This window comes from Dromiciops gliroides, chromosome 2 (genome assembly GCF_019393635.1).
Source record: "Dromiciops gliroides isolate mDroGli1 chromosome 2, mDroGli1.pri, whole genome shotgun sequence".
NCBI classification, from domain to species: Eukaryota; Metazoa; Chordata; class Mammalia; order Microbiotheria; family Microbiotheriidae; genus Dromiciops; species Dromiciops gliroides.
This window is the reverse complement of record NC_057862.1, coordinates 329722053-329737193: the sequence shown is the minus strand read 5'-3', so window position 1 is coordinate 329737193 and position 15141 is coordinate 329722053. Positions and strand designations below refer to the sequence as shown.

The following is a 15141-nucleotide window of genomic DNA, read 5'->3' as shown; positions in this document are numbered from 1 at the left end:
TTGACCTGGTAAATCAAATTGTTCATACCTGAAGGGTATGCTTTAATTTTATAGATATTATTAGACACCTCTTTTGCTACCATTAGAAATTTTCTGGCTAATTTAGGATACTAGCCTATTACCAAACATTTGCTACAATATATCATATTAACATAAATGACAGTTTTGTGGATAGACTTAACAATCCATGATATTCTTGAGCAACCTGCACTCCACCTTTCAAATTTTCTTTTTCACCTCAAGTGATTATAGTAAACATGTAATGGAACACATAAAATTAACTTATATCTATTATTACTGATCTCTCTTAAGTGGTGGTTGGTCCCTAGAAAGGTGACTATGCGTATACTACCAGACTAATTGTTTCACTTTATTAGCATAGCTTTGGTAAGGTGTGGAGAGAGGAACTAAAAAATAATACCTAGATTTGTAAAATATATAAGGCCTATTTTTTTGGACAAACATGCATATCGAAATGAGATATTAAGTTTCCCCAAAGTCAACTGAGGATACCCCTCTCAGAGTATGCCAAAGAACTCTAACTAAATTCCAAGGAATGGATTAAATTCTTCTAGGTTCACCTTCCAGATTAGTCAGTGTAGATCTTGGTCAGTGTAGATCTGGTCACACATACACTCTATATATCCATGACAACTTGCACATAATAGGGAAATGATAAATTCTTGTTGATTGTCTCTCAACGTAGTATTTCTATGCTTGAAAAAGTTTATGTTCTCAGAGGCCAAACAGTTTAGGATATAGTAAGTTGGAACTTATGAAATGATATTGTATGTGTGGTGGTAAGTGGCATGTCAGAAGCAAACCCTACATTAAATAGAATCACAGAATCTGAAATGTAAAGGACCTGAGTGGAAACATGGTATTTTTTTTGTTGTTGTTTTTAGAAAAAAAAAATTGGGAGATGAAGCATTGATGGAATAGAAAGATAACAGATTTTTTCTCCACTTGAAATTCCTTTTTCATAAACCCATATACAAACTCTCACTGTAACTTTATTTTTTTTTAAATCCTGAAGAGGTAAAATGTGGGTTCAATGCTAGTAACTCTGTGAGGGTTCCAGGTGCAGAACTGGAATTCTTAGGATTTCCTGTTTTTAGTTGTTTCCCTCCCTTTTTTAAATTTTATGTCCAATAAACCTTTAAGCTGATTTGAGTGCTGAGAGAAGTCAAACCAACTAGCTGGCTAATATATAAGACATTAATTCTATAGTAATGCCCTGTAAATACCAAATGAAATAGGACTAACCATTAAAAAAATCCATATGCCCATGGAATTTTAATTTAAGTTTATATTAGCAATAATGACCTTTGTTCAGGGAATTCCATGACGATTAATGACCAACAAGAGGTCACTGGCCCCATGTTACTTTGTGCCAGCAATTTTTCTCAATGTAGAATAGAACTGGCCATTTATCCCAAGGAAATGCTCTGAGCAAAGGTCCTTATCCTTCGAATATCTAATTAGAATTTAAACTCAGTTTTTATGGTGTGTATTTGGAGTTCTGATATAGTGGTTCATACTTACAGTATATTAAGGAGTTTATTCTTGCCATACTACACATTCATAATTGTAATTAAATATAGTTGTTGGAATAAAGCAGATAATTATTTTCTGTTTCTCATGGAGTATAGCCATACATTATGTATCTGCATATATATTTCCATGTTTTCCCTATACACTATGAATGTATGTGCATGCATATGAACCTTCATTCCCATATGTGGTTCTTTCTGTGTGATAGACTTACAGGAAAACCCTCAGCACAGGGTAAACAGAATATTTAAAATTTGAGTCTTAAAGAACCTGCAGATAAATTCATTTCTGAAAGAGTTTCTGTATTCATGTCAGTGTATCAATCATACTTGTATCAGAGCAGCAAATACAAAAGTATGAAAAATAAAGGACCAAGGTAAAGTTAAATTAGATATTTCTTTGGGGGTGAGGGACTTGGGAATGGTGGGGGATGATTGGAATTTACACGCTCTATTTAAAAACAAAAGTTTCCATTTTCTGAGTCGTGATGTTTAGTTTACTGGTTTAGGCAAATTTCCATCCTCTCTTGGCATAATCACTACTTTTATTGGTCATGGCTCCCCAGGGCTTCTCTTGAAAATAGTCAGAAAGGCCCGGGACTTTTTAAAAATGGAAAGAGAGCTTCCTCATCGGCATAATTTGACCAATACAGCTTTGCATTTGGTTGTCTTATTTAAATTACAACCACAAAAAAGATGTACAGGTCTTTTAGTGACATGAGGCTGGGGCCAGAAACATGTCATCATTTCCTAAACCTGTCTTGGGTTATTGCCAAATGTTGGAAGTCCTCCTCATTGTCTTCTTATTAACTCCTGATGATGCAATGAGCATTAGTTTAAAAAAAAAGGAAAGAAAAGAAAAAAGAAATTAAAAAGGTAAAAAAAAATCCTACTCTCCCACACTCTTCCCCCTTCCCCAGTCTAAAGAGCCATGGTGTAAAGTATTCTCTGGGTTAGAGAGGTATGTATTTCTCTGTTCCTTTTTGGGATGGCCAAACAAACAGGAATTTGAAAACATTTTTGGCAGAGTGTTAGGAAGAAAAATGAAGGCGTGGAATAAAAAAGCCAGTGGTTTGAATGATTGTCTTGACAGGCCGTGGCTCAGATTTAGAGAGAAACTCCAAACTGCTTTGCTGAAGGTTGAGCACTTGTAACCACAGACCAGGCTCTAGAGGTGATTCATGGGAAAAAGAAGGCCTGATTGACAGTCCTATGGCTTATACAAAGAACCTGTTAAAAAGTTTCACATATGTGATTTTGCTTTGGGTCTGCTCTTTGTCTTCTTGGATTGAGTCATATCATCTGAAATGAATCTTTTATGCAATTATTTTTTTATTTGCTAGGAGGAGGTCATATGTTCTTAAAGTGTATATTGATACACGCAAATATGTGTATGGCATACCTTTTATATCCTCTGGTTCAAATGCTTAGAATTCATTTTTCTGAAATGATTTAACTATCAGTTAATTTGTTTTGTGGTTTGCCTTCCCAAACCCCTCAGATCAAGATGTTTCTTGAACCAAGTCAGGTTTTATTAAAATCATAATGTCCTTGGGAAACAAATAAACCGAATCTGAAAAGTTCACAGTAAAGACATTGCTTGAAAGGAAAAAAAAAAGTTTAATCAATGGCTTTCTTGTTAAATCTGTTAAAGGGAAAGAACATTTTGAAACCCATCATGGGTTTTTCCTCCTTACATGATGGCAAAAAGGAAAAATAAGCCTTTTTTCCCCTTTGAGGAAAAAAAAAGATTTATGACAAAATTAATTGAGGAAAACAGTATGTGTTGTGAATTAATGTGGTGTGCACCTCACATAATTGTACCTAACTGCATCAGGGTCCAATTCTGATGGAGTCTCATAGAACCAGGGAACACACTGATATTTTTCCCCCCTCTCAGTAGTGGCATTGTAGAGATCCATGAATTACCCCTTAGATTAGGGTCTCCTTGCTATAAATCCCAGGCCTAGTGCTGAGCTCACTGTGGGCAGTGGAGCACAGAGAAAGGGGCAGGCACTGTTTGTGGGGTTGTTAGCGACACGTAGCCGAGTTCCTCTTGAACGGAAAGGAGCTGGCTCCAGTTTGTCGCCAGTGAAAGCAGAAACATAAGTCGCACATGTGGTGAGAGAGAAGGAGCATTGCCTTAAACCAGGAGATTCATTCACTTGATACAGTATGACTTGGGGCACTGTGTATTTGTTTGGGGAGGCAAAGAGAAGGGGAGGGGGAGAGAAAACAGTTTTATTTCACATCTTGGGATAACCTGTGCCTCTCTGTTAATAACTAACTGCTTGCCTTAAAAATTAAGAGTTAAAAAGGTTGCTTCTGTGCTGTGGCTTTTCCGTCCCCCTCCCTTGCCACCTCTCCCCCACCCCCATTTCTCTCTCAGGATATCCCGTATCTTTTTCTCTTTGTATGGGATTTTTGCAAGTTAGTTATGAGAAGTCGACTATCCCTTTAAGAGCCAAAAATCTGAAGAAATTTAAATGTAAGGGACTTTAACACTTCTCCCCTTTCTAACATTTATATAATTGCTGTTAAGCCACATTGAAAACCCTGGGGCTTGATGATCACTAGGGTAAAGTTACATTTCACAAGCAGAAAATTGAACTCACCACTTAGGAAAATTGGCTACCAATTATGTGTCATATACTCTAAAATCAGACAGGATTTTTGCTAGCATGTAAAATTAAAAAGCACAAGCATCCAGATTTGTTTTTCTCTCTAAGAGACTTCATCAGTGAAGTTTCAGTTTTATTCCAGGGCCTCTCTGTCTGTGCTGGGCCAAGGTTGGAATTTCTTGCTTTAGAGATAGACTTTTCTGAGGAAAAATGAAAAAATAAACCCTGAATTTTTTTAAGTGGCAGGAGTTACCAAGGAAATTGATGTTTAGAAATTAAATTAATTCTTAGATAATTTCAGAGGAAATCCTTTGTAAAAAAATTAACATTGCAGAGTAGGTAATCATTTCTATTTCTCTTTTTAGTTAAAGTTTGAGGATGAGAAACAGAACCTAATGTGCTTGACATGTGTTTATGAAATTAAATTCTAAGAGCAAAGAGTTGTGAAAGCAGCTTTTCGTAATTCTCTGGGATGTTGGCCATCTAAGGTGATACCCTTGGCTCACCTACTACAAGTCTAGAGTTGATTATAGCAGATCATTGATCATGTCTCATTGACCAGAAACTACCTTTCACCTGGCTAAAAGGCATCAGATTAGCTTGAGTGAGGACAGTTTGAAGAAGAAATATTATTGGCAGTATTGGAGTGAGATCAGTTGGAGTGAGTAGAAAGAGAACTGGAAGATGGGAAGGAGAGAGAGAGAGAAGAGGGAAGAGAGAAGAGGGGGGGAAGGTGGGCATGGGATACATGAGAGGCATAGGGTATGATGGATGGGAAACATTTGAAAATAGTCTGCAAGATGGTCTTAGATGTAGGCTAGAAGATAGGCTCATTGAGGATTTATGTATTATATTAGATTATCAATAAGTGGAAGAAAGAAAGAATATGCTGGTAGGAAGAGCAAAGGGTACCTTCTTCATTGACTCATGTAAAGTTTAGTGACTTTTTTCCTGCTTGTTTTAGGATCTCATTCTGTATTATTATTATTTCCATTTCATTGCCTGAATGTTTTCATTGAATACATACTCAGTTCACAAGTCTTCCTTATTCCTCCTGTACCCCTACCTTGTATCTTTATGAATGTTGTGATTAGAAGTTCCCATAACTGCAGGCTATTCACAATGCTTCTAAATTTTTTCCCCCATTTTCTTCAGGTCTCTTGCCACCCTTCCTTTTCCTTTAATTTCTTAAGCATTTGTTTCTTTGTGTTCTTCTATCTCACTCTTGTTTTCCCATCTTTACTCTATTTCTTAACTTTGGTCACAATCTCTGACTCTCTTTTATATTCTTCTCTGCCCTACTCTTTACATTCTTTCCTGACCTTCCTCATGCTCCTATATCCAAATTGTCTCTCCCAAGTTATGTTCAATTTCCAGTGTGTCTACAATTGAGCCTATATAATATTATGTTTCCTGTCCCTTGGGGGGAGAAAGAGAATGAGAAAGGGATAATGCCCTCCAAACAGCCAGTGTATTGTAGAGTGTTAAATAGTTTTCCAGCAAGGCTGAGGGTTACATTTGTATTTGAGGTTGTCCAAAAAGATGCATCTAAAAATTACCAGTGGGGATGTCTCTTTCCCCATAACAGTATGCAATATTTGATAATTTTGGTGACAGAAAGCCTTTCTCCTTACTGGAAAGAAAAAATTTTCAATGGCTACACCATTACATTCCAACTAGACTTTGGAAAATTTCCATAACACTCAGAAATTTTGTCTCTTAAGTTCCTAGTTGACACTTTTTGTTTTTAATTGAAAAGATTTTTTTTGCTTGAGGACCAGTAGCTATGGGATGGAGTTTCGCCTGAAATAATTAATTTAATTTTAGTGTTATCTTAACTGGAAAGAATAATGAAACTGCTTGTGATGTTATCTTCTTTCACTCCCTACCATCCATCCCTGTATGAATGAATTGGTTTCCCCCTTATATAGTAGTAAGGTTAGAATTTATAAAGGTTTACTCCTTTGTAATTAAGACTCAGGCATTTAGAGGCATATATTTCCATTATGATTGTATGAACCTTAAGAGAGAATTTTTTAATTTTAAGAATTAAATATGGTATATCAACGATGCTTAATTAGAGTAACATATCAACTAAATATTTTCTTAAATGTATAATTGATTGCATAAGGAAGGAAGAGCTGCAGGAGTGGAAATCATACATCATTTCATTATTAATGGCGATGTCTAAATAAAATGCAGACCTTGTCATATTTAATGGATGACTGAGTATGTCCTGCTTTCAAACAGAAACTCTTCCTTTTTTAAAAAAAAATAAGGTTTCTACATAGTTTCAGGAGGTTTAAGCAACATATAATGTATTTTAAGTTCTATTCTAGCAGTCTGCTCCTCTTCCCCATCAAAACAAAACAAAAATCAAACTAGAAGAAGAAAAAAGGATAGTGAGAAAACCAATGCTTTGAGAAATTATGTAAGTTTTCCTCAGCAACAATGCAATTCGCATTGTGGTACAAGGAATGGCTATGCCCCGTAGAGTAGCAGAGCATGAGTTATGGGCTGCAGTCCACTTCTTTTTAGGCTGGCTTATGCAATTGATTAGAATATGGTGCTAATGAGACTTTAGGTTGTTGTTTTAATTTCCATATAAATCAGTAGGTGTACCCATAGCTAAATTAAGTGGAGCAGGCCATTAATTGCCTATCTGTTGTGATTTTAGAGGTTCTAGGAAAGGCTCTGATGGTGTCCCCCCAAACTCATCTGCTGCTGGTTCCAGAAATACCCTCACTAGAACTTCCTGCTGAAATGTACATAGGCCATGGAAAGGGTGACCCTTTTAGCTACTTTTCATACCTTAGTGTGAAGGAAGAATGGAAAGCAAATTTTGATTGGTGGATGAGAAGGGAGGATAACAGCTGGAGGGCATTTGGTATCTAAAGAACATGGGGCAGAGGGGAAAAGGGAGGCATAAAATGCACAGGCTGTGTATACCAAAGCTAAAACTTAACTCCTTCACAGTTTTGTCAAGATCAATCCTCCAAGTCAATGAGCTCCCTTTCCTCTGTTCTGTGACCACATAACCATTCCGTGACCATTGCAGAGGTGTGCAGTTGGTCACAAAGAGGACCAAGTGATAGAATTTGAATGGATCAACCTAAGAACCATGAAGAAAAACATTCTAAAGTATGCAGCCTATTGATGTGAGCAGAAGAGACATACTGTTTTATCTGAAGAACATTATTTCACTGCTCAGTATGGTAGACCTTTTTATTTGGTATTTGATTTCACTAGTCCCACCAATGGAACCTATTTTCTCCATCAATCAAATGAGATAATGTATGGTAAAGAAGTTTGAGAACAGTAAAGAGTTATGGTAAATGTAAAGTAACCCTAACATTCTTTATCACTAATTAACTTGATCAATAGATTCAGTCTCCTGGCACTTCAGGATATCTCCTCCTCAACTTCTTCCTATTATAGTGAGAAGAGATTGGAAGGTTTTTTTGGGTCAATAACAGGACTGCTTTGGACCTTTACTCCACTAGAGGTCCATCTGTTATCTACTTGGAGCCACAGAATCATATGTGAGCCTATTGTCATTTGGAAATAATGCTATTTTCTTCAGCTTTATACACACAGGCAAAGCAAAATGGAGAACTTAATATCTATCTAAGCAAAATAATTAGGGTATTTCTGGCTCGCCTCCTCTCTCCTTTTCTATAATAGAACATTTGTGGATTTTGTGGGGGAAGTTGGAATTATTTAATTTTTCTTACTCAGCATTGAGTAGGCATTTTTGATGTGGCTTTTTCAAAACAACTTTCCTCTGAGCTATCTTTTCATTGGAAGCTGAATGGCAAGAGGAACATTTTGATTCAGTCAGATGACTTTAGGCCTTCATTCTATCTCATTGTAGCAGTAAAGTTTCATTACTGTCATCACTGTATGTGACTTATTTCCCCTGCTATTTAAATCATCCCTCAAATACCTTAAAATTGGCTCTGTAGTAAATTCCCAGGGTAGCATATGCAAATCAGAAAAGCCCCCAACCTTCTACCCCTTTCTACTTCTAAATAATAATTTTGAATTTGTTAAATAAATTTAGGAACTTCATACCATTTCTTCTATGTGGTAAACTGCAGCCCAATACCATTAGTTGAGCTGAAATATATATATATATATACATATATATATATATATATATGTTGTGTGTGAGATAAATGCAAAACATTTTTATTTGGGGAGAGAAACAGATGCAGAGAAATACTTTATTCTTTTGGGTCAGTTACGTTTTGGTAATAAAGAGTAATTCCCATCATTTTAGCTTGGATAAGAAAGACCTATTATATAAGAATTATTGAGATTTCTGCCTTTTCTCTATATACATATAGATACATATATGTATATATATAAATATAATGCAAATCTTTTGGTCTTGAAAGCCAAACTGTTCTCTTTGATATTGCCTTTTAGGAAGTTAAATAATAAACCACAGTTTTTTTGAAAAAAAAATTGACTGCTTTTTAAAGCATATCTCATTCTATAATAAAAAGGATGAAAACATAAATAAAAGCCACTCAAAAAATATATGTATACACACACATGTGTGTATACATACATATATATTCATATACATATCTATCTATATATTCAAGGTATTAAATGTATTTGTTAAGGTCCCTGGCTCCTTTTTGATTTTCTTTTTTTTTTTTTGTGGGGCAGCGAGGGTTAAGTGATTTGCCCAGGGTCACACAGCTAGTAAGTGTCAAGTGTTTGAGGCCAGATTTGAACTCAGGTCCTCCTGAATCCAGGGCCAGTGCTTTATTTTGATTTTTTTTTTTAAAGCTGAAACAGAAAACTTCTTTAAGGGGCCTTGTTCAGCAAACAGTTGATTCCCTTATGTTATAGAAGAAGTGGCTTTAGAAATATGCCAATATGTATGAATGAAGAGATAGTAAATATAGACTAAGGAAGTATTTTCATAATTATTATGCTATTTAATTAATAGCCCATAAATATTTATTAAATGCCAGCTATATACAAGTTACCTGGTACTAGAGATAAAACATAGTTCCTGCTCTCAATGGATTTAAATAATATTTCTGAGTTAACACTTTAAAAATGATTGTTAGAAATTCTTATCCCCCCCACCCCCGACTATAAAAAACATAAAAAATGTGTTTCTCATTTGTCTTGTAACTGTATGTTTTGGAAAACATTTGTGAAAGGATGCACTTCATTTTGTCTTAGATAGAAATTTTATGTAGTTAATAAAATTCTTGAATTCTTTGAAGTGTTAATTTCCACAATATCAAATTCTTCATTTATGTATGGGAAGAGAACAATAATTGATATATTAAACACCTATTTATTATCTTTCATTTTCTATTGAGAGAAAAAATCTAATACAATCCCTTACAGCAAGATTTTACTTTCTTCAAGTTTGACATGGTAATGTTAATATTTTTTTCTTATTTAATTACACAAAAATCTGGACAAAATGTTTATAATGTTTATAATGAAACTTAAAATAACTTGGTTAACAATGAGCCCTTTGAAAAGTGGTAACCAGATTAATGTAACACTAGATCCATATTGAACATCATTCATCTACAGAGTTTTTCATTCAACAAATATCTGAATACATGTAATGTATGGGGTGAGCCAAAAGTTATGATGTTTTAATAACTTTTTGAAAATTATTTCTCTTTATTTTTGCCATTTATGAAATTTGATTTTTTTACATGTAATATAAATTCATTTCCTATATATGCTGTATATGATGCTATCATATTGTAAATTTTAAAAAAATAAAGGAGCTATTAAATATTGAAACCCATTCATGACATTTGGCCGGTTCTGTACAAGGAATTAATTAGGTTAATGGGAGAAATGCAAAGACCTATAAGATCCCTCAAAGATCTTGTAATCTACTCTAATTTTTCTGTGGTTAATAATGTCCTTCAGAATTATGGAATGCCAAAGGGTCATCACTATCAACATGAATTGTCATTGTATTGTAGATAAACAAAAGTGCCCAGTAAGAGGGTATTCCAAGTGATTGAATGCTGAATAAACCATTATCTTGTCTATAAGCTAAGTCTATAAGCTAAGTAGGAGATTGGGAGAGTAGATCACGATCTTATGAAGCATTCTGCAGGTATTTATGTATTTAAAATTTCAAAATAAATATCTTTCATCTTTTACATCTCCTACCTAGAGAACTATCCGTTCTACAAAGGAGTCAAAAAGAGAGGAAAAAAACTACCAAAAAACTAACCAACCAATTAAATCTGTCAGTATATGCAATATTCCATACCCACTGAATAAATCCCCTTCAACACCTCTTCAAAGAAAGTATGCACCTTTTTGTCTCATCTTTGGGGTCAACCTTGATCATTAGAGCTACACAGCATTTAGGGTTTTGTTGTTGTTCTTTCCTTTAAAATTTCTATAATCATTATGAATATTGTTTTTCTAGTTCTACTTAAATTTGTATCAGTTCATATAAATATTCCTATGTTCCTAAAATTCATTTTTCCCCTTAGGGTTCAGTAATATTCCATTACATTCATATATGTGATGTGTTTCGCTTTTCCACAACAGATGAACGTCTACTTTGCTAGTTCCTTGCTACTACGGCAGTAAACATTTTGATGTATAGGGTCTTTCTGTCTTTGATCTCTTATATATGCCCAGCAATGAAATCTTTGGATTAAAAGGAGTGGACATTTTAGTCACTTACTTAGCATGATTCCAAATTGCTTTCCAGAACAGTTGGCCCAATTCACAGCTCTACCAACAGCCTCTCTGATGTTGGCTATTCCCATCTTGTCATCTTTGCCAATTTGCTGAACATGAAATGAAACCTCAGAATTTCCACAAGTATTTATTGTGTCCATTTCATCGTAGGAAAATATAATAAAGGGAGTTAGCCCACAATTATGTAGTATTTTACAGCTTTCAAAGTGCTTTCTTCCCAACACCTTGTAAGTGAAGTAATACAAGTTATGTTATTCCCATTTTATTAGAAAGCTGTGTTTCAGACAAGCAAGGTAAACTTGCCTGATAACACATGGCTAGTAAATGACAAGCTAGGACTCTGTTTCAGGTCTTTTGACCTCTCAGGGTATTGCTCGAAATATGACACCATTTAAACTTTACAGTTTTGTCAGTAACATGGTGATCTTTGGTTTTTTTGTTTTGGTTTTTCTTTTGTCATAGTTAATTCCTGGCAGTGTTTATTTTTTTAACCTTTCTTTGAGATGTTTAAATAAAAGTTTCAATGCAAAAACAAAAAAATTGTGATGACTCTGTTAGTGATCTGGATGAAATGCTGAGAAATTGGAAGCAAGTTGGGCTCCACAGCATGAGTCCTCTATCTGTGTGATTGTGTTTGTACTGAATGACCCAACCCCTGGGGAAGTTGAATTCCAAAATGGAGTCTCTCCAATATGACTAGTCTTTTCAGGTGGGATCCAGCCAAGATATTCTATCTATAGAATCTTAGACTTCAAAGTTTCCAAATAAATTGCTTATATATTTATTTACAACTTAAAAAAAAAGTAAGATCATGATACTATTGTAAGATATCTTTTTTTTTTTTGTGGCAACCCAAAGAAGGGTGATTATTTTAGGCTCTAAGTAGTCCTGTTGCTGAGGGATGAAAGAAAACAACAATAATTTTCTCTGGGAAAATAGTGATATGATTCAGCTAGGGAAAATTCAATCAAGACTGTCCCTAGCCCTGCCTAGCCTGTTAGGGAGGAAATGGACTGCTTTTGCTTCCCATGATCAAAATGAAAGAATGCCACATGAAAACAAGGTAGTAATAGTTTGGGCTCATGGATGTCTCCAAAGGATCCAAATGAGTGTCTATCAGTCCCTAGGCAGAAGACACTGAAATACAATAAGTTTGCCAATGTGTGGTGGAATAAGACTAGGAGTCTTGGGACCTGAATTGGAGCACCAGCACCAGGACTTGCTGCATTCTCATAGGCTATTTATATTTCACCTCTTTGAGCCTCAGTTTCCTCATCTGCACCATGAGGACACTGGAGTAGATAATCTCTAGTTCTCTTCTATAACCTAATCTTTTCTACTACAGGTTTTCCTTGGTATAGGAGAAGAGATAGGAAAGGGCCAAGCTTCTAAATGATCAGGAGAAGGCTCAGGTATGGGAGTCTTTTAATTCAGACAAGCTTGTCTCTTATTATTTGGCATTGAGAATACAGTTTCAGTGCATGGGAAGAAGTTCTCTTCCAATTACATAGCAGTTTTGTGGTGACTGAGTGCTATAATAGGAATGCTTTGCAGCCAAAGAGGTCTCATTCATAAATTCCACTGTTCCACTCTCTAATTTTTCTCTTTGAGATAGATCAGAATTCTGCGGTCCTCTCAGCCACAATCCTACAAGGAAAAATGAATAGTTAAATGGTACAACAGTTTTTTAAGTCTTTGAATTACACGGACCATCTTGGTGTCATTTTAAAGTGACACTCAATATAGTTGTACAGAAATAAATTGATCTTTACTAATTTTTTAACCACTAAAGAGTCTCTTCTTTAAAAAAAAGTTTTATTGACATTTTTAAAAACCACTTACTGTCACTTCTCAATATCTCCTCCCTACATAGAACCTTCTCTTGTAAGAAAGAAGTATGGTTAAATTAAATTAACTGACAGACATGACACATCTGACAGTACACATCTTATTTCATGCCTATTCTGCCAAGAAGAGAGAGTGATGTTTTCAACATTAATCCTGAAGAGTTGGGATTGGTCATTACACAGATTAAAGTTCTGACTTTTTTTAACGGTGGTCTCCTTTACATTATTATAGTTTTCGCACATATTTTTCTCTTGGTTTATCATATTGTTGTTCTTTTTTTCTTTTTTTTTTTCTTTGGGGCAATGGGGGTTAAGTGACTTGCCCAGGGTCACATAGCTAGTGTCAAGTATCTGAGGTTGAATTTGAACTCAGATACTTCTAAATTCAAGTCCAGTGCTTTATCTACTGTGCCACCTAGCTGCCCCCGATTTGTCATGGTGTGTTCTGGATCAGTCTTAAACCAGTCTTCCTAAGTTCCTAAGTTTTTCTGAATTCCTTATATTCTTGATTTCATCTGATGCAATTGTATTCCATTCTATGTAGTTACCACACTTTGCTCAGGCATTCCCCTAGAGATATATTTTTGTATTAAAAAGAGGAGGAAGTGCAATAGGAAGAAGGTAGGATTTTGAGTTGTAAAACCTAATATAGAATGATGGCTATGCCTTCCTGCATTGGGCAAGTCACTTACTATTCTTGTGCCTCACTTTCTTCAAATGCAAAATGAGAGAGTTGGCTTCTGTATCTATGACCCTGTGAGTATGGGGAAAAGCTGAAGGTGAGCATAACAGTTTTAGTTTATGGATATCCCCTGAAATGGAAAACATTTTCAACTTGATAAAATGCCATTGTTGTTTATTGCATATAGGTGCATGAACATACTGTATAAACATCTATGTGAAAATAACTGCATATCCACATCTGTGCTCTTATATTTTCATATAGGAATTGACTACCTAAACATACAGGTTTGTACATTCTTATTGTCTCTTTCTAGGACTTGCATTATTCTTTGAGTCTCTCATTGGTAATAGCTGTAACAAAATAAGATAAGGAAAACATAGTTTGAATGAAATATCTATCTATCTATGTATCTAAAACAAAGACTACCCAGAGCTCCCATGTGATATAGACTGCTTTTATTTTATTTATTTATTTTTTGTGGGGCAATGGGGGGTTAAGTGACTTGCCCAGTGTCACACAGCTAGTAAGTGTCAAGTGTCTGAGGCCGGATTTGAACTCAGGTACTCCTGAATCGAGGACCGGTGCTTTATCCACTGTGCCACCCAGCTACCCCCTAGACTGTTTTTATAAAAAAAATGAGAGGCATAGTTCACAGAAGCTGGTATGCCATTCCCTTTAGAGATCATTGGCTTAACTTGGGCCTTAGGAAAAGACTATTCCTCTGAATATATGGATACATTTGTTTTTGTATTTATTCAGTGTGGAACATTAAAAAGTTAACGTTTGTTTTCCAGGCACAATATTCTTGCCTTGTTTTTGCCACACTTATAGAAACTATAGCAATTAGTCTTAAGTTAAATACTTCAGTGATATTTCTAGTAACTTAAGGTCTCAAGAGGTTGTTCCCATCTCTGCTGCCATGATGATGCCTGGAGTGAGTAAATCTTACAGTCTACTGAACCTGTAGCATCCAACACTGTGTTGGTATATGCTTTCAGAGTTCCCTTTGCAGGGCTGACTGCTCACTTGAAAATATGTAGAACAGAATCTGATTTCAAACAGCTACAATAAACCCTGTTTATTGGTGTCTCTTGTCTCTGGCATAGCTGCCTATCTAAAGCATAAATTCACATGTATAGAGAAGCCTATTCTCCCCAGCATAAGTATATGTCAGTCCCATCGGCATCAATGAAAGCTGTGTGCCTACCAAGGGGAGAATAGATTCATATGCTGTGAAAAGGTATGGAATTCTGATTTATAGTCTGTATTGCCTTTAATGGATAAACCTTCGACAACCACATAGCTAAAAACTGTAAGGTGTTAAAATAAAACATTTTACTGTGCAATATATTGCCTACTTGTTAGTTAAAAGCACTAGCAGGGAGCACATTTTAGCTAAATTTGGCTGTATTAAAAATGTATGTACAGTAGCCTGGTTTCTTTTTCCCCTTCTCACTCTCCTTATTTTTCCTAGGATGGCTTCCCTGTTTTTAAGAACTCACTGCTGAGTGACCCTTAGGGCTCCGAGGGTGGACACTCTGTGTGGCCTGAGACAAAGCTAAGATGAAAGATTAAAGTGATTCTGAAAGATTTCCAGATAGGCCACTCACTGCCAGCCTGACTTCAGAAAAACTAGTTTCTAGGGTCCCCTGTAATCTGGATCACAGCCATTTTTTGTGGCCGCCTCAGTGGATGTAAAGCAGATAGTGCTTTCA

The 15141-nt window shown here is 35.5% G+C and overlaps 1 protein-coding gene across 1 annotated transcript in view; it reads left to right on the top strand.

Annotated features, from left to right (window-relative positions):
• Window positions 1-15141, top strand: part of EBF1 (EBF transcription factor 1) — a 469914-nt gene that overhangs the window by 46968 nt on the left and 407805 nt on the right.